Source organism: Cricetulus griseus, chromosome 2, assembly GCF_003668045.3.
Source record: "Cricetulus griseus strain 17A/GY chromosome 2, alternate assembly CriGri-PICRH-1.0, whole genome shotgun sequence".
NCBI lineage: Eukaryota > Metazoa > Chordata > Mammalia > Rodentia > Cricetidae > Cricetulus > Cricetulus griseus.
In genome coordinates this window covers 396,564,230-396,586,366 of record NC_048595.1, presented here as the reverse complement: position 1 = coordinate 396,586,366, position 22,137 = coordinate 396,564,230, and the positions used below count along the sequence as shown (strand labels likewise).

Genomic DNA, 22,137 nt, shown 5'->3' with positions numbered 1-22,137 from the left:
GGCCCCTCTGATAATACTTGCATCAGAATCAGAAGTCTGGAATTCCTATACACCCTCTACTTGAGTCACTAATTTGTATTGTTTATATACAAGGTTGTTCTTTTCTAAAAGGTTAAATAAAATGCACAAATAAAGTATATACACATACAGATACAACAGAGTGAGCTGATACACAGGAAAACTGCCCGAACTCCAAGGAGCAGGTAGATGGGCAGTGAGCAGGCTGAGTGGGAGAGGAACCACACAAGCCCAAAAGGCATTCAAGGGAAGATAAATGCTTCAAATCTGTGACAAGAAATTCACTAACTAGGGCTGGAGAGATAGCTCAGAGGTTAAGAGCACTGAGTGCTCTTCCAGAGGTCCTGAGTTCAATTCCCAGCAACCACATGGTGGCTCACAACCATCTGTTATGAGACCTGGTGCTCTCTTCTGGTGTGCAGATATACATGGAAGCAGAATGCTGTATACATAATAAATAAATATCTTTAAAAAAAAGAAAGAAATTCACTAACTAGTGTAATACACACAGTAGAAGAGCACTTTCTGAAAAAAGTTAATTTTTTAATCAGAGAAAGGTCTATTTAAAAATGAAGTTTTACACATAGCTCAATGTATAATAACAGAAATAGTTTTTAAATAGCATAAAAAATAATTTGGCCAGGCATCAATGGTTCACGCCTTTAATCCCATCACTCGGAAGCCAAAGACAAGTGGATCTCTGTGATTTTGAGGCCAGTCTAGTCTACAGAGCAAGTGCCAAGATAGGCTCCAAAGCTACACAGAGAAACCCAGTCTCTAAAAACAAAACAAAACAAAATAAAAAGATAATTTGAGCATATAACTTCCTAGCATTTTTCCCTAAGACTTATTTAGGGATGTGTGTGTGTGTGTGTGTGTGTGTGTGTGTGTGTGTGTGTGTGTGTGTGTGTGTGTGCGCGCGCGCGCGCACATGCGCGCAGAAGCTAGGAGGCTATTGGTTCCCAAAAGTTCTGGATATTTACAGAAATGGGCACCAGGATCTGAAACAGAGTCCCCATGTTGCATAGCAAGTACCCTTAACCACAGAGCAATCTCTCTAGCCCCTACATTGTTTTTATTTTTTTATTCTTTTGGTTTTTGAGATAGGGTTTCTCTGTGTAACAGTCCTGGCTGTCCTGGAACTCACTCTGTAGACCAGGCTGGCCTCAAATTCACAGAGACCATCCTCTGCCACCCAGCTCTGGGACTAAAGGTGTGTGCCACCACCACCCATCATTTTTAATTTTTGAGACAGAAGTTTGCTATATAACATGGGTTAGTTTTGAATTCACAATCTTTGTGCCTCAGCCTCCTGAGGGCTCAGATGTACACTGCCATCCCTGGCTCTCAGCATTCACGTCTTTAACATTTACTGTGTATACGCCAAGGGATGAGAGAGAATTTGGTGACATAAAGCTGAAATTCAGGGTGATGCAAATCTGCTGTTGCTGGCTAGCTTTGGCATACCAGACTGGACAGATGGGAGGGGTAGGAGGCATGCTGAAGACAGACAGCAAGGACAGAAAGCCTAGATGCCCCAACCTGCTACACAGATAAAGGGATGAGAAAAAGCAAATGAATTAAAAAGAATGTGAGGGATGAACCAAGAGAGAGGAGGAAGCCTGGGAAAGACTCCTTGACTGGCTCATGACTTGAGCAACTGGATGAATGATGGTGCCACCTGCTGATAGTGACAGAGATAAGCTATGTTTCTGACGGGAAAAACACAGGAGCTGAACTTGGTGCAGGTCTGTGGGACACACAGAGATGCCCCATTAACAAGGGAACATACAGATCTAGAACTCAAAACCACATGTATTGAGAATCATCAGGATACTGATAAAAATAAGTTACATTTTCTAAGTTGTCTGACAACTTCTATAAAAGTTCTGACTTAACTATGAATGTATCCAATATTGTATTTATATGTGTACAAACAAAAACCTGAAAGAATGCCCCATTCTTGTGGTGAGAAATCTGGAAACAAGCCAGTATTTATCAGTAACTTTCAGTTAGCAGCAGCAAGGCCCTGGAGTGGAGATGAGGCACGTGGGAATGTCTCAGATGGAGAATGAGAGGCTGTGAGCACTTAGGGACGAAGAACAGGGATAGTCTGCAGTCACACATCATGCCCTATCTAGCCCAAATCGCAACAATGCTGAGGCTAAAAGGCCCTGATCTAGGTAGGCCCTGATCTTTCCCACTAAATACAGTGGGAAAGAACAATGTCTAAAATTTGTTCCTTGTAAACAGCAACAGCAGAACAGAGGGAACATATGACCAAGTCCTATAAAACACAGACCTAGTATGTCTCCGCACACAGAGACACATATATCTAGAAGACCAGGAAACAAGAGAGTTCGCCTTACAGAGCAGACTTCAGAAGGAGCTCTGCTTTGTTCATATACTCTGACCAACTCTGATTTTGACAAAATAGGCTTGGCTTATACTATCTCATTTCCCCCTCATAAGCCATATATAGCAGAGCATACCTATCATCTAAGCCCTTGGGAGAAAGAGATAGAGGACTACGGCAAGTTCAAAGCCAGCTGGTCTACTTGCTGAGTTATAAGCTGGCAAGGGGTGTGTTTCAAGTTCATATCTCAAAAACAAACAGAACTTTTTCCATTAAGAAAGAATGAGGGGCTCCGTCGGCCTGACCCCCTACCAAAAGTCCTCATCCAGTGGCTGATGGAAGCAGAGGCAGACACCCACAGATACACACTGCACTGAACTCGGAACCTAGTTGCAGAAAGAGAGGAATGAAGACTAAAGGGGTCAGTACCAGGCTGGTGAAACCCACAGAAACAGCTGGCCTGAACAAGGGGGAGCACATGGACCCCAGACTGCTGTCTGGGAGGCCAGCACAGAACTGATCCAGACCCCTGAACATGGGTGTCAATGAGGAGGCCTCCACACTCTAGGGGGCCCCTAGCAGTGGATTAGTATTTTTCCCTGGTGTAAGAAGGGACTTTGAAGCCGGGCCTTTAATCCCAGCACTCGGGAGGCAGAAGCAGGCAGATCTCTGTGAGTTCAAGGCCAGCCTGGTCTACAGAGCGAGTGCCAGGATAGGCTCCATAGCTACACAGAGAAACCCTGTCTCGAAAAACCAAAAAAAAAAAAAAAAAAAAAGGGGGGACTTTGAGAGCACATCTCACATGAAGGGACGCACTCTCGGCCTGGGCACATGGGGAGAGGGAGAAGGGATTGACATGTGAAGCAATCTTGTTCCTAATTTGAAATAAATAAATAAATAAATAAGAAACAAAAGCAAAAAAAGGAAAAAGAAAGAATGAGGGGAGCTGGAGAGACGGCTCAATGGTTCAATTCTCTATCTTGTAGATAACTTAAGAGTTCTCGAAACCTACATGTGTGACTCCAGCCCCAGGGAATCCTACGCCTCTCGCCTCCATGTGTGCACACCCCCCCACACACACACATACAAATAACTTTTTATAAATATTTATTTATATTTTTTAAGACAGAGCAAGGACTAGTGAGATAGCTCAGTGGATAAAAGCACTTGCTGCCAAACTGGCTGACCCCAGTTCAATCCCTGGTACTCACATGGGAGGAGAGAACCACCAACAAGTTGCCCTCTGACCTGTGCATGGGAGTCCACACATACACACTCACACCATGTTTAAATTACATAAAAAAAAGAATGATTATGTATGTATATTTCCTAGCATAAGACAGCTAAATTATCTAATGGAAAAAGAACAGGTTATATTATACTTTGTATGGTATATTCAACTGTTAGAACAACAATATTTTTAAACATACAGTAAGCATTAAAAATGTGACTGTCTTTCTTCTGTATTGATCTCTTCATCTTTGCAGAGCTGGGGCTGCCCATTATTTCAAGAAATTTTAAATTTTCATTTGTTTTACATACTGAATCATGCAAACTAAATCACAAGATTTAGATCACTGAATCCAATTCTCTAATAGAATAGTGAGAAAAAAATAATCGAGACTCTTCCCATCGGCCAATTCAAAAATTCAGGTAATCGCAAAGAATACACACAATGAACAGAGAAAGAGGACCTACTATGCAGGAAACCTTCACTGCAAACAGGAAAACTGTTTTCCTATGTAAAGATCACTCAGTTCCTTCCCACTCAAACACCCCTCTGCATCTCCCACTCTCTGGTGTAGGGGGTGGAGCACTCCCAGTGGCATCCCTAATAGTGAAAGGCCTGTACAAGGCTTTCTTCAGTGCTCAGTCTCCATCACTCATGGTCAGTAAATGATCTTGGACAAACTTGGACTCAGCAGCTAGGTCATCCATCAACCACTGAACGTCTCAGGTTCTGAAAGGAGTCAATCAAGAGAGTCTAATTTTGCCATGCCAATTATCTAGGTAAGATTTGGAATTGAGCAAAGACCCAGAAGAAACAGAGTGGCAGTAGGAATGTGAGGACTCTTGACTTTGGCTCCTAAAAATCTCTATTCTGACTGTAAAGTCTCCCACAACCGGCTCCTCCGAGGCTTGTCTCCTTGGGCTCATCTCCTGCAGCCCTGTGCACACTTGTGTGGGAGGGAGCCCTTAGCACACCACTGGTATTTAATTAATGATCTGCTTATACCTCGGGCTTCCCTACTACACTGTGCACTTGAGGGCAAGGATTGTCATGTTCAACTTAGTGGCCGCCCACGGCCTGGTACAATACACACTTGTTGAACAATGAAGAGACTGGATGAATTGGTAAAATGGAAGCAGTGAGGGAAAAATAAATCAAAGAGATGTGTGTGGTTGGGTGGAAAAGCTGGAATGGAAGAAAAAAGAAGTCTTTACTTCAGCAGGAACTGAAAGGCTTCAGGAAAGGAACTCAGAGATATTTACTTAAATCTGACAGCAGACCTTAACGGTGGACAGAACAAAGGGAGGGCCAGGTGGCGCATGCCTTATAATCCCAGCACTCGGGAGGCAGAGGCTGGTGGATCTCTGTGAGTTTGAGGCCAGCCTGGCCTATAGAGTGAGACCTTGTCTCAAAAAAACAAAACAACAAAGGTGACAAGAAAAGAACTTGCACGGCCGGGAAAGCAAGAGGCAGAAATACATGATGGGGCCTTGAAGCCAGAGGAATCCACAAAGACGCAGATGCGCACACTCAACTCCATCAAGCCATCGACCAGGATTCAGAGCTCTTAGGTCATCCTCACCCCAAAGGCGAGCACACTTCACTGTACTGAAGCAATGCTTTTCAAACCTGACCCCACCTTTTTATCGCTCACAGGGCTGTTGCTTCCTAACTCTACCACTGACCCAGCCCCCGATCATTTATTTTTTTAGAGGTTTATTCTATTTTTAATCCACTTTCTGCCCCTGGTGGGGAGGGGGACACAACTTTGTGGAGTCGGTTCTCTCGGCCCTTCCATGGGACCCAGGGATCAAGCTCAGGCCATAAGGCTTGATGGCAAGCAGCTTTATTCACTGAGCCATCTCTCCAGCATTTGAGTTTTTTGAAAACTAAGCAAATACAGGGATTGACTTCTCTCTACCACTAAGATAATGTGTTCCACCCACGTGTATCCTTATCAGAGAACACCTGTCCAAAGGTCTGCACAGCTGGCTAGGAAAGAAATACAGTCATAAAAACAACCAGCCAAGAGCAGGCTGGGAGCCACATAACTTGAATCTGTTTAGCCACCTTCAAAATTCTGCTTCAGCAAGGCAGACAAGATGCCGCTGATGCTGCTGTGAAATTGGGTATACACCCTCACATGGACACATGTGTAGGCAAGACACCAATGTGAACGCGCACGCACACACACACACACACACACACACACACACACAACTTTTTTTAAAACCCTAAAAGTACTGATTTATCTCTAACATTCTTTGTGTTTCTTTCTACATGTAGGTGAAATAAATTTTGTTTTGAAAAGGCAATGTTTTCATAGCTAAGAAAGAAATGAAGTTCTGCTAAACTATTACAATCTGTAATGAATTCCAGGCCAGCCTGAGCTACAGTGAGGCCCTGTCTTAAAACAATAGCTGGAAGATAACAGTCTTCACTTACCTAATATTTTTCAAGTCAGTTTGGTTTTTTTGTTGTTGTTGGGTTTTTTTGGGAGGGGTTGTTTGCTTGTTGTTGTTTTTGTTTGGTTTGGTTTTTTGTTGTTGTTTTTGTTTATTTGAAAGAGGGTTTCTCTGTGCAACATGGATGGCTGTCCTTAGAACTCATGGTAAACTAATTATTTTAAATCATTCTTGTTAGTTTTACAGAACAATTTCTAAAAGAAATGAAGATGTCCAATTTTCCATTCTCTGTAAATGTCCTCTAACCTCATTTACAACAGTGACTAGAAGAACCCTGACTGCACTCTCCTAAAACTCCAGTCACGGTATTGTTTCGGCTACACAGACCAGCTTTCTAGGTCAAATATATGACTTCTTACAAATGGTATTTCACTAAAGGCATTATACAAGTTCAAACAAATAAAAGGCAACAAAGTAAAACATTGAGTAGCTGAACTCCTAAGTGTGACTACATCATCATACAGCTAGCTAAATTAATCTCACTGATGCAAAGGGCATGTTCCTTTGTCTACTTAGAAAAACTGCCTGCTAAGAACTGTGCTCTACAAGTGGCTGAATGTTAAAGGGGGCAGGAGGAATCAAGGAATGGCAAGTTTCTCACAGGTTTGGGCAGTAGAGAAAGCACAGGCAAGAGAAGCAGACCCCAGCTTAGACTCTGATTCTTGCCATCCACTTGCTACTAAAGCCACTGAGCAAGCTGGCTGCACAGTAAGTAAAACTGGAATAGCTCCTTCTCTGGGTGCTTCTGCTGTGACTTCAAGAGAATGAATACAAAAGTCCCTGGCAAGTAGCTTACACTCAACTAGTTTTAGTTGACACACCCCAGCCCTACCCCACCCAGAAGTCCTAATATACCTTTATATTTAACAGGTTCGTTTACAAAATTCTGGGTTGGCCGGGTGGTGGTAGCATGCACACCTTTAGTCCCAGCACTCGGGAGGCTGAGGCAGGCATATCTCTGTGAGTTTGAGACCAGCCTGGTCTACAAGAGCTAGTTCCAGGACAGCCTCCTAAGCCACAGAGAAACCCTGCCTCGAAACCCCATCCCCCCAAAAGAAAAGAAAATTCTGGGTTGATTAGATCTTTCTAGGCACCTACTCTACATTGAGTCGTGTACCTCCACAGTTCTCTGGATTGATCCATCTTTTTAAAAGAAAAGGGGATGGTGAGATGGTGCAGCAGGTAAAAGTGCCTCATGCACATGCTGGCAACCTGAGTTCCATCCTGGCAGTCCAGTTTGGAAGGAGAGAACTGACTCCTGAATGTGACCTCTGACCTCCAAGTGCTGCTATTAGCACACCCCATCCCCCATGACAACAGTAAAAAGTTTTAAAAGGATGCTATTAGAAGAGGAAAGAGGGCACCTGTGTCTGTGAGGCACTGGACGTGGACCACCAAAGCCAGCAGAATGAGAAGCCTCAGATGTGGCAGACACTTGCAGAAGAGCAACCTGAGGGAGGTCAGTCACCATGCGCACATATACACACATGGTGCCACCACGCACCAGAGGACTAACTGCACATAACTATGGATGCTGCCCAACTCCAGGATGACAAGTTAAAGGGTCATTTTCTCTATGGCTACTTCATTCCTCAGACTGTCATCTTTAATTTTCTCACAAAGTTGGAAAACCATTTCCAGCAGTGATCCACGCAATGTGGCCAATTTTTTAAAGGGTGATGATTTTTTAAAGATCTGTACCGACCAACAAAGCCACATTAAGCAATGTGTGAATCAGGCATGCTTCATCCACAGGCTGGATGAAATGAGCTGATCAGCCAAGCCAGTACTCTGGGAGTACAGAGATAAAGGAGGAGCTTCTGTGAAGAGCTGAGGGATTTTGCTGGCAGCCCATTCACTCTGTAGACCAAGGTGGGGAGAGAGAGAGAGGGAGAGGGAGGGGGAGGGGAGGGGGAGGGGAGGGGGGAGGAGGAGGGGAGGGGAAGAGGGAGGGAGGGAGGCAGGGAGGGGACACCACTGAGGAGAGCACCGCAGCACTGCCAGCACATCCAACAGCTAACATTGTCTCAGGGTGGGGAAGGCTTGCCAAGGCCACAGGAAGCACACTTCAGTGTTTGGCAGGGATTTGTATTTTGGGGTTCCAGGCATCAGAAGAGTTAGTTTTTCACTCCAGCTTTGATATAAACTAGTTCTTAGATCCTAGCTATCCTCTGGCCTCAGTTTCCTAGCTGATAGGGAGGAAGCTCACATAAGCTCCTGTTCATGATCACTGCCTGGCATTGGTAGCATGTGGTGGGCAGCAGAGTAGAGCCAGCATGAATATATAGATTTTAGCAACCACTGGCGTAGGAGGTGGCAGCTGAAGCGGTGGTGTGAATGATATCACCCAGAAAGAATTCTGTGTGAGGAGAGAGGAAGGAAGAAATCCTGGGGTAAACTGACATTTGGGGAACAGACAGAGTGGGGAGGAAAGATGGCACTAAGAAGCAGGGAGGCCAAGAACAGAGAGGAGAAAGAATGACGGATGTAATCACAAATGTAAAAGTAAGCCCTGAAAAATGTTGGCAGCCCAGTCCCCAGCAGTTCAGTTAACAGTTTATAGGAAGGTGAGGGCAGTGACAGGCTGTTCAGAAGGGAAGAATGAGTAAGTCTCAGTCAGACCTTCAGGAAGTCTCCACAGGAACAAGGAGTCTAGTTGGGGGAAGGGGGAGGGTCCCTAAAGATAGACAAATGCATATCTTAACTAGAAAGCACTGTGAAAGAGAGGTTGAAACGCTCACTTGATGCAGCCGGCAAACACTAAGAACCTCGTAAAGTGCCAAGTATTACTTTAGCTGGGGACATTGCCCCAGAATTTAGTCACACTCACTAAGTCTACAGTCTCTTCCAGAATAGAGACATCCAAGAAATTCTGTAATTAATGATGTAATTACACATTGGCTGAGGCACGCTGAGAACTCTGAGACTCCAGCAGGGTCATCCTGATGAACCACATGGTTCAGTGATTAGTTCAAGGGCCTCCCAGCCTCTGCTGGATTGGTGGTATATGTCCTACCCCCACGAGTCCTTAATGGTGTGTAAATGTCATGAGGGAGCTGGCAGCTGTAGGCCAGCTACCTCTGAGAAGCCGAAGTCTTTTTAGCCCACTGTATGAAGCAAATGTAGCACTTTCTGTGCTTGTTAGGACGCTTAAAAGATGGAAGCACTGGGGGACTTTATCAGTACTTCTCCTTCTGATGAGAGACAAAGAGCAGGTGTCAATAACAGGGTAATGGAGATTATCTATCACTTGCAGCTGGACTGTAGGAGAGCCACAGGAGCCACTAGCTTTAGGACCACCTCTGGAGTCTAAATTGACAACCACCATCTAAGACTCTGTGAAGAGGGACAGAACAAGAAGTGGGACCTTTTGTTTGGTTCTTAATTGTGTGTGCATGTGTATGTGAGAATACAGGAGTGCAGGTGTGCACACATGCCATGCCTTCTGTGTGAGTCTCTGCTCTCTAAGCCTCGGTTTCCTCAACTACAAAATGTGTTAAGAAAGTCCACACACTATTAAAAGAGCTAACACATGGAGAGGACCTTCATGCATTCCTAGTACATTATAAGCACACTATTTTAATGGCAAAAGAAGTTCAAGAAATGTACCTGGTTGCCAGGGGTTGGTGGTACACGCCTTTATTAATCCCAGCACTCGGGAAGCAGAGGCAGGCGGATCTCTGTGAGTTCGAGACCAGCCTGGTCTAGAGGGTGAGTGCCAGGATAGGCTCCAAAGCTACACAGAGAAACCGTGTCTCGAAAAATAAAAAAAGAAAGAAAAAGAAAAGGGAGGGAGGGAGGGAGGGAGGGAGGGAGGAAGGAAGGAAGGAAGGAAGGAAGGAAGGAAGGAAGGAAGGAAGGAAGGAAGGAAAAGAAATGCACCTGGTAGGGCACAATGCCTGTACCATACATACGTGTGTACAATCAGGGAAATAACCCATTTTAAAAGACAGCATGTTGTATGGTCTCAATGTCCAGAACACAGCTAATTCACAGGAGCAGAAAATAAACTAGGGCTGCCAAGAGCACAGAGTGAGTGATACAGAGAGAGGCTCTTTGGTGTGACTGAAAAATTCTAGAGGGGGTAGAGATATGGCTCAGCAGTTAAGAGCACTTGCTCTTCTGGAGGACCTGGATTGAATTCCCCGCACACATGAGATGGATCACAACAGTTTGTAACTCTACTTTCAGGGGGTCCAATGCCCTCTCCAGACCTCCATAGGAACTGTGGTGCAAATTCACACATGCAGGGAGGGGAAGGGAAGGGAGGGGAGGAGGGAAGGAAGGGATCTCTCCAGTAACAGACAGTGCTAATTATCAATACTGTAAGGTTACAGAGAATCATATCCTTTAAGTGAGTAAATTATAAAAAAAAAAATCAAATTATAAAAACTCTCACTGGTCCTAGCCGAGCGGTGGTGGTGCTTCCCTTTAGTCCCACCACTCGGGAGGCAGAGGCAGGAGAATCTCTGTGAGTTCGAGACCAGCCTGGTCTACAAGAGCTAGTTCCAAAAAAAAAAAAAAAAAAAAAAAAAAAAAAAAACCTCACTGGACCTAAACATAATCAATCAAATCACAGTCGTTCATGACAGTCTCGACGAGACTACAGACCACAGCACTTGCGAGTCATGCAGAGCATCAGCACATAAAGGAGTCTCATTGCTGTGCCCCTGCACTGATACTCCACTCTATGGTGAGCTGAGACAATCATCTGGGAGCATAATTCATTCTTTTAAAACAAGAGAAAACATTTGTAAAACTTGATCACATTCCAGACGATAAAGGAAGTCATAAGAGCTTCCATGAATGTCGGTGGCAAGAAGTTAAGTTTACTTCCTTTTTGTTTGTTTTTCAAGACAGGGTTTCTCTGTGTAGCCCTGGCTGTCCTGGAACTCACAGTGTAGAACAGGCTGGCCTCAAACTCACAGAGATCAACCTGACTCTCTCTCCTGAGTGCTGGGACTAAAGGTGTGTGCAACCAGCACCCAGCCTAACTTCTTTAAAGACAACCATAAAAGTCTAGTCCTGTGCCATTTACTCACAATGCACACAAAGATGCCATTTCCATGTCAGCTTATAGGAAAATGAAGGAGGTTGTGAGTGCAGATATCTGTGTTTCTTGTTATAGTGAATTTTAGTTTCTCAAAGCTGTATGTGATCAATCATACTTGGAAACATTAGGGAGTGTGCTTATTTAAACCATCTACAGACTAATGTCTGACTTGACTAATTTAACTGCTCCAAAAGCTATTCTGCATTTAGCATAGTATTCAAGGCACATCACTAACTGGGAAAAAAGCAATTCATCAGGAGCATACATGAGATACAAAAAATGCAAAGAAAAGAATTTAGGGGTCTAGGCAGTGCCAAGGTCAGTCTCTCCCCAGAGTGTTGTTCTAAATCAGCAAGCCAAGGCTTGGAGTCAAGCCAGGCTTAACCACCATCATGAATTTATCCTTGAGCAGCAGGACGTGAGAAAAAACCTCCACTGGATCTAGTGGCATCTAAAAGTAGACTTCAAGGGGTGGAGATATAGCCCAGTGTTTAAGAGCACTGGCTGCTCTTCCACAGGACCCAGGTTCAATTCCCAGCACCCATATGACAGCTCACATCTGTCTTTAACTCCAGCTTCAGGGGATTTGGTATTCTCATACATGTAGGCAAATCATCAATGCGCATAAAATAAAAATAAAGGTTTCTTTGGTTTTTTTGTTTGTTTGTTTTTAAAGTAGACTTCAATCACCTAAGGCAACCAAAGGGCTAAAATTCCAAGAAACAAGGGCTGGGAGTGTAGCTAAATTGACAGTGCCCATCTAGCTGGTACAAAGCGTGGTCTCCAACACCACACAGGACTGGGCCTGGTGACACATACCTGTAACTTAGAAGACAGAGGCAGAAGAATCAGAAGTTCAAGGTCACCCTCAATTACACAACCAGTTCAAGTCCATCTAGACTAACATAAGAATATTTTTTTAAAAAAAAAATTGAAAAGCCAATCACCTTTCCAGTTGCTAAGGTTGAACATCAAGCCACTAGCTCTCTCCTACTTCCCGAGCTAACTATCTTGAAATGAACCAAAGTGTCTCTAAAATATCCAATTCCAAATAACTCACTGAAGAGTCTGGCGACCAGATCAGTGTTAAAGCAATGCAAAGCTCCGATGCAAAGCTCTCTCCCACTTGCTCCAACCATGCAGAGCACTCTTCTTCAATGTCAACAGTCTTTGCTAATTTATAAAAAGGCCTGGTCTAGCCTAGTTTCCTCTTTCATTTGCTTGAGAAAAAGTTTGTGCAAATACTGAATGTTGTACAAATACTAAATGTTATTTTAAATTAGACGCTGGTTACATTGCCAAGATATGAGTGTGTGTGGCAGAGGGGAGAGGGCAGAGGGGAGGAGGAGAAATCGAGAGTGAGAGACAGTATCTGAATGAGAATGTTCATACACACATCTCAGTGTCTGCAGCTGCATCATGTCACTTGTGAGTACACCAATCACTGCTGGGTGTGTGCCTACTTTTTTCCACTAACAGACTCATAAAGAGAACCTGGGAGGGCTCCGTCAGCACACTAATACATGGGCTTGAAAGTTCAAACATGAATCCACACAAGGCTGACAACAGGGATTCCCACTACGCCAATCTATCCTTTGTAATCCAGCCATGAGTGGCTAATAACAAGAGAGAGAGGACTTTTATTCTCTGGTTACAGGATCAGAATGTTGAATTATATCAAGAAGAATGTGTGACAACTACAGCATACCAGGCCAGAGCAGGAACATGGGGAGTGAATATGGTGTCTATCACCAAAATCACATGCAAACAGACTGGGGTCTTCAGAGAAAGGACACCAGTCAAATAACCTAGAGTAAACATGACAAGTTAAACACAAAGAAGCATCAAGATAGCAGATAAATACTGGGAAGGCCACCAAGAGTCAGTTAAAGGGAGAAAAGCAGTCACTTAACTGGCTAAAATATGATGGAAAACCATAAAATACTTTATTCTGACAGAAATATTTCAGGGAAGAACTATGTAGAATGAGAGTGCTAAGAAAACAGGAGTGAAGTGGGGCACAAGGTACTGGGCTCTTCATCCGAGATCTAGGCTAGAGCCAGAGAGAACTGGGCAGGTGCACGGAGAAGAAACTAGGCAGGAACACAGAAGGGAATGAGGTAGAACTCTTCTGAGAATGAGAGATACAAAATCTGAAGGCATAAGCCATACAGATACCTGGCTTTCTGGGCAAAATCCTCAAGAAGAGGATTGAGAAACACAATAGAGGTCTAGTCCAGAACATGTCAGGCAAATGCCAGCTGCTCCCAAACACTCCTTGTCTTTGAAACATAATTTTCAGATGCCAGCTGCTCCCAAACACTCCTTGTCTTTGAAACATAATTTTCAGATGAACAAATGATAAACAGAGTGTCTATATTACACAGAAATATTTCTAAAAACAGGCCATCTGTTTATAAACTAATCAATTAAAATGGCTATCTGTGTGAGGCAGAAGAATATTCTCTGAGCCCCACAGCAGGAGGAGGCTAAACTTTCCAGGTTGGCAGGGCCCAGGCTCCTGCCTCTGGTGAGGCCTGTTCCAACCTGCAGCTTCTACACAGTATCCTCACAGTGCTACATATCAAGTGCAGCTAACTGAAGACTGTTGAGGGAGATCTGTTTCTCTCATTGTAAGATGGTATTTAACCCACAATTGGGCACACTACAAAAATTGCATTTCTGTGAAGAAGAGCAGCCAGCTAATTCTAGAGTCAATCAATACCATTAATAATTAAAACAATAGATTCGCAGAAAATATTTTCTCTTCATCTGCCATCAACAGGTGCCAAGGACTGACTTTGGAAATCACTTGAGACAGCAAAAGATGTCTGGTTTTAACTTTATTTATAAAATTGAGTGACAGAGATATATTTATTCAAACACAGAAGTTCCTGAATTTACTTGTCTGATACCCTGAATGAATAAACGTTCATTCCTAACCATCATGTAAATAGCACTTTCTGGTTCTCTACCTGCCCACACTTTCCAGACACCTAAGTCTCCTCCTCCTGCTCAGCTGAGCTACAGAACAGCCGCCACAGACAGACTACAGACGTCTGTACTCTCAAACCTCCTGCCATCACAGAAGACCATTCTTGTAGAAACAGTGTTGGCCATAACTGTCACACTAATGAATGAGCCCAGCAGTACCATCTCCTTGAGGGAAGGAGGTAGCTATAACCCATATTCTATGTGGACATCTGGTGAAATGAAGAAGAAATAAAATTAGAACACGCCCTTGGGGCAAGCAACTGTACACTGCCTAAGAATCTTAAAAATATTTCTATGCAATTAGGCTTTGGTTTTTTGTTTATTTGATTTTTCTTGATGTTATTTGAGGCAATATTTCCACACAGCCAGGCTGACCTTGAACTCTTCTGCCTCAGCCTCTGGGTTTACAGGTATGTTCATACCTGGACATTGAAGAAAACTGGGAAGTATGTAGCTCAGTGGCAGAGCACTTGCCCAACATGTTCAAGGTCGGAGAGAGGGGAAAGCTAGAAGGAGACAAAGGGAAGGAGGGAAAGAAAAACCTCGTGAGAAATCACTTGAATGAAGCCATTTACTGCAAGAACACTCACTTCATGCCATCCACTGGGAGGCAGAAAAATATACCTGCCCAATGGGAAGAAGCAGAAAGACTACACTGGCAGCTCTCCCATAATCACTCTGAGGTTGAGACCGAGAATGGTGGGATCAAGGACAGACTGCTGCAATTTAAGTATGGAGAAGATTTTTATTGTAGACATAGGGAGAAAGCAGGCAGAGGAAAGAATCCAGCTGAACATGGCCAGCAGACTATGAGAGGAGAGGGGGGAAGGAGAGCAAGAGAGGCACCCTAGACAAGAGGCCAAGGCAAAAATGCCTAGGAATAAAACTGGGAAAGGGAGGCCCAGCCCGAGAGGGAGAGGTTTAGGGGTGGGGAGGAGCCACGGTACTGAGTGAGACTGTCCTGGGTTTCTTTGAAGTCTAACACTCAGTTTCCGACATTTTCCTTATGACAATTCATTTTTCTGTAACACAGATTTAAAATATAATTATAAAAGAGTTCTAACATTAAAACTTTCCATTGTTTAGACAAAATTAAAGTCAGCTTTCATCACACACATGCCAGCCTGTGTTGTCCATGACTCAGTCAAGGACAGAGCAGGACAGGTAATGTGAGCCACCCTCACTGCCTGTTATGGGTTGATTTCTCACATTAACCACCCCCAAAGCTCCCCCAGATCCATGAGACAGCACAGACAGCATCCCAATGCCACCCTCTGATTCACTGGACCACCGTGCTGCATAAGAAGACTACAGCACCACCTGCTACTGTTACGTTAGGGTGACACTGCACTAGTTTTCAACTTCTTCCCTTGGTAATCAGGGTACTGGAGCGCACCTGCACATCCTAATTATGAGCACAATGGAGAGACCAAGAGAATCATGCACATGGAGCACTGTAACGCTTACAAAAGAGGCCAAACACTTCAACGTCTAAATGCCTTCGCTTAATTCTAAGAATTTCTTGAGTGAAGTATGTTCCCATTAAGTGGTGGTGGCCGGAATCTTGTTTTCATCAATACACAGAGAAAAAAAAGCAGGGGTTGAGAGTGTAGCTCAAAAGAAATAAACAGAACTCACAAGAAGACTAGAGAAATGGGTGTGTTTTCAAGCACCAATGTGGTTAGTGAAAAGCTAGCTTAATTTAAAAACTACTTCAATAAACTGGGCCATGGTGGCACAGGAGCTTGGGAGGCAGAGGCAGGCAGATCTCTAAATTCAGGGCCAGCCTGGCCTACAGAGCAAGGTCCAGGGCAGTCAGGGCTACACAGAGAAACTTTCTCAAAAACAAACAAACAAACAAAAACCAGACAGTAGAAATTTTTATCAAATACACATGGGGGGTGTACTTTTATCAAATACATATCCAATTAAGACCAGTGATACTTAGGTCAGAAACAGTCAACTTCTGGAGAAATAAAACTGGGGTGAGGGGTGACTTTATTTTTTTGGCGGGGGTGGGGGGTGGGGGTGGGGAGGATGGGCACAAGATAGGCTTTCACTATATATGCCCTTACTGGCCTGGAATTTGCTACAGCAAACCAGGCTGACATCAAACTCACAGAAATCCTCTTGCCTCTGCTTTCTGAAGCCTGGGATTAAAGGTGTGTGCCACCACTCATGTATGCATGAACCAGAAGAAAATATTGGATCCCTGGGCTGTAATTAAACCTCACCACAAGGAGACTGGCTCATTGCTGTCCACACCAGGTATGAACATGGTACACAGACATACATTGAGGCATAAAAAGAAATAAATGGGCCAGCTCAATGGTGGTGATACACACCTTTAGAGGCAGCGGGATCCTGAGTTGAGGCAGCCTGGGCTACAGAGTGAACCTCAAGTGAATAAATAAACAAATAAATGAATAAAATTGTACTTGATCAGCATGTACACAGTAGTAGTCTCTCCAGTGACCACACTGAGGAAAATCTTGATGTCCCAGAGGTTTTCAGTTCACAAACAGTTAAGTCGCCCATTCTAAACAGATTCATGGGGTCAGGGAGAGAATCCACCAGCCACGTCTACCACTGACATAAAGCACCAGAGTCTGTCTGTCCTCTCTCATCAGAGACAGGGCTACAAACATCTACCTAGTCCCCTCTGTACTGATCATATGAAAATCACTCACTGTGTGTGTGTGTGTGTGTGTGTGTGTGTGTGTACATGTGTGCACATGTATACATGCCTGTGAGGGGTAATCTTGACTGGGTTCATCAAGGTGAGAAGACCCAAACTAAAAGTGGGTAGCTCCATTCCCCAGGCTTCAGTCCTAAAGTACAGAAAGAGGGAGCTAAGCAAGAACATTCACTGCTCTTTGCTTCCCTCGCAGGTGCCATGTGGTCAGTGGCCCGAAGCTGTGGTTGCCTTGACTTTGCCATGATGCACTTGAGCCAGAAGAACCTCTTTCTTTAAGCTACTTGCCAGATATTTCATAGCAGCAACAGAAAGGCAACTAGGACATAACTAAGCTGATGTATAAAAAAGGTAGGGAAGTCCATTTTGTCAGGTGCCAAAACTGTATTTGTGAACTGGCTCAAACTTAAAAAATACATTTTGTAAATACTTGTGAAGACTGTTCCAGCCTGACGATGCTGAGCTCTCCACACTGTAAGCAGCATTAGGTTGACTAAGTGTCTGTCACAGTAGTCTACATCTTTACCAGATGACACATGTACCGTCTTACTCGTGACTAAAACTAAGGAAAGCCCTGCTAAGTTCTAAATTTGGCCTAAACATCAGCCATATGAAAAAAATAAGGACTGCTTCCCAGATGGGCGTAGTAGCCACACCTTTAATCACAACATTCAGGAGGCAGAGGCAGGTGATCTCTGTGAGTTCGAGGCCAGCCTAGTCTACAGAGCAAGTTCCAGGACAGCAAGGGCTCCACAGAGAAATCTTGTCTCAAAAAAACAAAAAGAGGCAGGGGATGCAACAGTTAAGCTGCTTCCTCAAGACTGATGCCAGAAAAGACTAGTCCACAAAACAGTAAGTACTGAGGCTCTGGACATGAAAGATGCTGGTGTGAAGGGCCCATTAGAGCCAGCACAATGGGGGACACCAAGCGTGACAGAGGTGAAGCACATCAAGCAGGACCCTGAGAGAGCAAGCAGTTGATTCTATATCAAGCAAGATGAAGGACTAAGCAAGTAGCTCCAATCGTTAAAGGTTATAGCAGAGCACTCCGCCTGCTGTGAGAACAGTGTACAAAGACAAAAATGGAAGCAAGGAGACCAGTTCTGAAACTCCAATTTTCAGCTGAGAAACTATGATCAATGGTGGAAGCACACACACAAGCAGGTATAAGAGACATGGAGAGAGAACCGCAAGTGTGCTCAAGTACTGCAGAAACAGGGTGCCGTGGAAGGCAACTCTCAGGTTCTGATTTCACAAACTGCATACGTTAGGGTCTGTTTACTGAAGTGAAAACCCATGAAGTCAGGACCATAGGCCACCATCACCCACGTGGAACTCAGACGACAGGCTTCTGCTGTGGATACGGGTTTAAAAGTCAAAACATGGGGCTAGAAAAATGGCTCAGCAATTAAGAGCACTGGATGCTCTTCAAGAGGACCCGGGTTCAATTCCCAGCAACCACATGGCAGCTCACAACTGTCTATAACTGCAGTTCCAGGGGATGGGACACCTTCAGGCCAATGCATATAAAATAAATAAATTTTTATTAAAAAGTCAACAACGCCAGGCAGTGGCAGTGCATGGCCGGGCAGGGGTGGTGCACACAAGAGGCAGAGGCAGGAGGATCTATGGGAGTTTGAGCCAGTCTGGTCTACAGAGCTAGTTCCAGGACAGCCTCCAAAGCCACAGAAAAACCCTGTCTCGAAAAACAAAAACAAAAACAAAAAAAACAAAAAAACAGTCAACAACAGGGTGAAAGCCACAAGATCTGGAGAGAGAGGGAAGAGTAGAGCCACATCGATTCTGTGAAGCAGTGAGGATGGAATGGAACCAGCGTCAAGCAGCCTAACACAGCAAAAGAGAAAACAAAAAAGAAAATGTGAGCAGGGGCACAGCTCAGAGGCAGAGCCCATGCTTGGCTATGAGGCCTGGGCTCCCGCCTACCATAGGCCAAGACCAGAACAGGCCAGGCTTTGGGAAGACTGTTTTTCTTGTAAAGAGGAGAAGAGAGTAGGCCATAACTATAGGAAGAGGCTGACTGAACAAGGATGACTTCCTGTTAAATACGGAGCTCCAGAACATATCAATAGACTCCACCAACCAACAGGAAGAGCCAGCAGACACAGGAAACAGAAGAAGGATTGAGTGACAGCAGAATCCTGTGAAGGAGATGGAGGAGCTGAGGCATGGTGTGGGTGGAGACAAGCACTCCTACCCTATAACCAGCCACCACATTGGATGGGGACCGAGAACAGCCTGGCTGCCAAAGTAATGTGATCTATGATGGGAAGAAGCCAGTGATGTTCTGGACTGCCTGCTATTTTCTCAGAAGCATAAAGCTTCCCTACTGGGAGGGAAACAGAGAATGAGGCGAGTCTGATAAGAAGCTATGACACTGCTCTCAGAACACAAGAAAACTAACATCACCCTGGCTTTAAAGGTGTGGTTCTACTTACAGCTCCATGGAATTCTAGAAATAACTTTGTGTATAGTTTTCTGTTTCAGTTTTGTTAGACAAACTCATGCCAAAAATTAATTTCTGTGTGTTTATACGTTAGAATGTATATGCATGTAAATAGGTATTCGTATGTATGGACACAGGCACATGAGAGCATGTGTGTGCACATGTGCACTGAAGCCCCAGATGGACACTGGGTATCCTCCTTGGCCACGTTATGTACTGAGGCGAGGTCTCTTGCTGAACCTGGAACTTGTCCTGGGAATCCCATCTTCCTCTTTGGAGTTCTAGGATTACAGAAGGGTTGTCATGTCCACCTGAATTTTTATTTGGATGCTGGGGATCCAAACCCAAGTTACACAGCAAGCACTTTATCCACTGAACAATCTCCCTAGATCCAGTAATTATGCCTTTTAATACCACCTTTAGAAATCTAATCAAGTCAACATCCCCCCTCCCAAACAGAATAGTATAGTATACACTCTACACATTCCCGGGTTCCTTTGCCTAATTATCAGTCATCTTTTAAAACAAAAACTGACAACACACTAAGTAGGGGGTATGCAAAGGGGAGGAATGTAACCACTAACTTTCTATATTTCTGAGTGAAATAATATGCAGATGCCTAGGTTTTAAAATTACTGATTCAATGGTTAAGGATTAAGAGCCACCCAGGTTGGTTCTCAGCACCCACACCTAAAAGCTCACAACTACTTGTAACTCAGCTCCAGGGGCTCTAGTGCCCTTTCCTGGCCTCCATAGGCACTGGCACACATGTGAGAGGGCGTGTGTGTGTGTGTGTGTGTGTGTGTGTGTGTGTGTGTGTGTGTGTGTGTGTGTGTGTGTAGGTATTCAGGCACTCATACATTCATATAAAATTAAAGTAAATTTTAAAAAATATAAAATTACTAGACATGAAGTTGCATGGGTTAGTGGGTGAGGGATGACAGATGAAACTAGATTGGCCCTGTGTATAATTGTAATTATCATACTGGGTGATGGCTACATGGAGACTTGGTACTCTATATTTGAAAATGTCCAGAATACAGAGATGGACAATGTTAATTCAGGAGGCTAAAATGGAGCCTGTATTTACCCTATGCTTCCTATAAGATGACACTATAGCTTCATAAATCATAAATTCTACCTTTTATCCTTAACAGCAACCCAGGGGAAAAGCAGGTATCAAAACAAAATCCACTTTGTTTCAAAACTGACTGCCCTTCTCCTTCAGGATCCACCCTGGCATGTGAGTCACACACTACCTGAGAGGAGGGGACACTCCTATCTAACTGGGGAGGCTCTCCTGGCACTCCAGTGAGCCCTGTCCCAATCAGTGTTAAAAGAGGTAACATTTCAGCTACAAATAAAAAATGGCAAAGAAAAGGTTTCCAGCTCTCTTTCCTTCCTGGATAGATTTCTATAACCTCCACAGCTCAGGAAACCCCTGTAACAAAACAACTCGCCCACACACATTAATTTTCCTCTCTGCCAACAAGAAGACAATTTGGACAGGACCTCCCTAGACAGGAGGAATGGAGTGCTCATTTTGCTGCCTTGGGCAGGTGAATGTACAGCAGGACGCTTAGCTCTGTGGTGAGTGTGGGCTGCAACAGATGCTCAGGAGAGAAGTCAGCCCTGAGGAATCCCCTCCCTACTGCAGCTGGTGGCTAACCAGATGAACTTCACAGCAGCCTTCCATTGGCCCTCAGAGGCCAGCTGGTGCAGCCCAGGGTGGTCTAACTGGTTTTACTGACAGGACTGGTTGTCCCAGGGGTGTACATTACTTCTGAGCAACAAAGAGATGTTTTCTTCACGAACAGCGCATCTAATTTTTAGCTCATGAACACCTATCAGTGTCGGGGATTCTCAAGCTGGCTAATTTTCAGGCATTCCTAGGAGATTTTTAAAGACTCAGTTGGGACCTGTATTTTTATGTCATGAGATACTTGTAGTTCTTAGGTTTAGAAACTAATAACCTAGCATGACCTAAGGCACAAATGGGAGCCTTAATTCCTAAGAGGGACCTATCACCTCTAAAATCAATGTAATTATACTGAATATAATTAAAACAGTTTCTCTAAAATAAGACAACATTATGAATAAAAAAGTAAAAAAAGAGGCTTGAAAATTATTTATTTTTATTTTATGTATGTATTTGTCTGTATGTAAATAAAGTACACCACACACGTGCCTGGTGCCCAAGGAAGCCAGAAGAGGACGCTGGATCCCTGGAACTAGAGTTATCAGTAGGTGTGAGCCGCACGTGGTTGCTGGAAATTGAACCCTTTGGAAGAGCAGCCAGTGCTCATAACTGCCATCTCTCCAGCCCCAAATTAAAATTTTAATTAAAGAATGTTTTTAAAGGGCTAAAAGCCTGGTGTGGTGGCGTGTACCTTTATTCCCAGCACTTGGGAGGCAGAGGTAGATGGAACCCAATCTACATAGTGAGTCCCAGCCTCTAAATAAATAAATAAATAAATCTGACAAATTGAGACAGAACTAAAATAAAATGGATTTTTCAAGGCTGGCATCACTAACATTTAGGCCTGTATGTATATTTTTTGTTAGTAGGAGCCCCTTTGTGTACCACAGTCTCTCCCTCTCACATCTTAGTTTAAGAACAAAATTAGTTGATTTTGCTAAAATAATATCAAGAACCCAGCCCTCTAACCAGTAGATGCCAGAAACTCCTAATTTGTACAAAGCAATGTTTCTAATTATTGGGACAAAACCGGCCTAGCACAGAACACCTGACTAAAGGAACCATGTTAAACTTGGATGAAAACAACACTGGAGTAAACTGGGAGAAAAGACACGGGAAATCAAACTGCCTTTGGATATAACAAAATCGTAAGAGGCAATGT

The 22,137-nt window shown here is 44.0% G+C and overlaps 1 protein-coding gene across 3 annotated transcripts in view; it reads right to left on the bottom strand.

The window, feature by feature from the left end:
* Positions 1–22,137, bottom strand: part of Dip2b (disco interacting protein 2 homolog B) — a 190,604-nt gene that overhangs the window by 119,970 nt on the left and 48,497 nt on the right. The window lies entirely within an intron of this gene.